Source organism: Octopus bimaculoides, chromosome 18, assembly GCF_001194135.2.
Source record: "Octopus bimaculoides isolate UCB-OBI-ISO-001 chromosome 18, ASM119413v2, whole genome shotgun sequence".
Lineage (NCBI taxonomy): Eukaryota > Metazoa > Mollusca > Cephalopoda > Octopoda > Octopodidae > Octopus > Octopus bimaculoides.
In genome coordinates, this window is record NC_068998.1 from 16,514,944 (window position 1) to 16,517,621 (window position 2,678).

Below are 2,678 nucleotides of genomic sequence, written 5' to 3' on the forward strand. Positions count from 1 at the left end.
TGCCAATAGGAATTGTATGCCAGCCTGATCAATTTGATTCAACAAGCATTGGATCCAAATACACAGGAAAGAAAACTATATTTATATTTCACTAACATGCATTGTTGTTGTTGGCACTCCGTCGCTTACGACATTGAGGGTTCCAGTTGATCCGATCAACGGAACAGCCTGCTCATGAAATTAACGTGCAAGTGGCTGAGCACTCCACAGACACGTGTACCCTTAACGTAGTTCACGGGGATATTCAGCGTGACACAGTGTGACAAGGCTGACCCTTTGAATTACAGGCACAACAGAAACAGGAAGTAAGAGTGAGAGAAAGTTGTGGTGAAAGAGTACAGCAGGGTTCGCCACCATCCCCTGCCAAAGCCTTGTGGAGCCTTAGATGTTTTCGCTCAATAAACATTCACAATGCCCGGTCTGGGAATCGAAACCACGATCCTATGACCGTGAGTCTGCTGCCCTAACCACTGGGCCATTGTGCCTCCACTCTAACATGCATTAACCCTATAGCATTCAGAATACTCTGTCAAATGTAATGCTTATTTATTCACACTGTTTTGAATTAATCATGTAATATCTTGTAACTTTGAGATTTTGATGACATGACATTTTATCTTTAGAATGATATTGTATAGTAGATATGAGAAGCTAGATCTGACCAGTTTGAACCTAAAACAGGTAGAATATTTTGGCCAGATATGGCTGGTTTAAATGCTAAAGAGTTAAACAATAGATTTGATAGTACTTTAACCGGTTTACATACGAGACTATGTGTACAAATATCATTAAGTTTGCAAATATCACTCCCTAGAACAGTTGCATGTCTCATATAAAAAAAAAATACAGTCATGAATGAAATCTTTTTAATCTTGAGTATGCTCTGTCAGGACTGACCAATGATGAAAAAAGATTAAACAACAACTACCTGAAGCTAATGGTGGAGACCTCTGGGTGATCAGATGAACTACTAGGAATAACAACCAATACTACATCAAATTATAACTTGCTGTCTTGAAAAAGAGAAGGACACATTGGATAATGTGATCCTAAATAAACTACATCTGAAACAAAAACAAAAAAAAAAGGAATATGTCAATCACATTTGAGATGGGGGGAGGCCTTTCCTGATAGTTCTGCTAAATAAGAGCTGACTGAGACTAATCAACAACATCAAAAGCAATAAGGCCTAAATTATTAAGTGCCGTCAATAAATAAAGTCGTACTAGTTGATATTAAGGACGCTGTTTGGTTATTCAGTGTGTGAATGTGTGACATAAATATCCAAATAGGAAACATGATGATTACAGAATAACAACAACTGGCTAACTTTGTTTCGCTTGATTAACAACAAATTTTAAAACTATATTAAAAAAAAAACCCACTGGGAATAATAATATGAATGTGTGGAGGGGTGTAACTATGAGAATGTGTGCACCATATCATCATCATCATCATCATCATTATCATCATCATCATCATTATTAACATTTAACATCCATCTTCTATGCTAGCATAGTCAGATAGTTCAACAGGAGCTGGCAAGTTAGAGGACTGTGCCAAGCTCCTATATCTGCTTTGGCATGGTTTCTACAGCTGGTTGCCCTTCCTAATGTTAACCACTATACAGAGAGTATTGAGTGCTATTTTACATAACACTGGCACCATTGATGCAACTAAGTAACTCACAAGATAAGAATTTGGTTATCAAAGATTGAATCCACGCCATGCTGCAACTACACACACACACATATATATGTAGTGGATCTTGCAGGCGAAATGTAGATTCGATCCTAAATAGCCAAATTTAAATTAACGTTTCAACAGCACTTTTCTCACGAGGGAAAACAATAGCTTTTCTGTAACAGCAGTTTACATTTGCTAGATGCCTTAGCTAAGCAAAATAATGTCTTCGTCACTTGACCCTTCTAAACTCTTCTATTTCACCAAAATCTAGAATTAAGATAACAAGAACCCCCAAGCAAAAGTCAGTTAGTGACAACTCGAGTTAGTAAAAACCTGAGTTAGGCAAAGCGACCATCCGTTAGTGAATGGACAGCTAGTTAGGCCCACAAGCAGGCAGCTAATATAGACAAATGGTCAGAGGGAGAAAGAAGTTTACAGTCAGCAACTATGGGACAACTTTCTAGGACTCTACAACTTTTACTAGCTCAATTTCTTTTCCCTAACAACATCATTCTATCTCTATCTGTGGATTACTACTAAGAGAACGTGTACACAAACTATACAAGGAAAATCTACAACATCTATCTATACTTCGCATGCTTTTCTATTTACTAATTATACATACCAAGCCGTTGTGGTTTGGGATTTTTTTTACTATATAAAGGTAAATAAATATTTTCTTCACAACTTCAATCACTGTTCTTTCATCTTTACATAATGGCAATCAACGAAGAATCAATCCTTACAAACTGATTACGACTCCGACGTTCCATACTATTGTTTACAAATTAATTTCGCTAATTTTTCAGATTAACACCCGCACGATTTTAACAACACCCCACCACTACCACCACCACCACCCAAAAAAAGTCGGATTTTTTGCGTGGAATGAAGTACCCTGACCTCCTAATTTGCTGCAAATCCTATATTACAAAATCCCGTTACAAAAATAAACTTCTATCGTTACGGATATCCTGTAGCTTATTTTGATT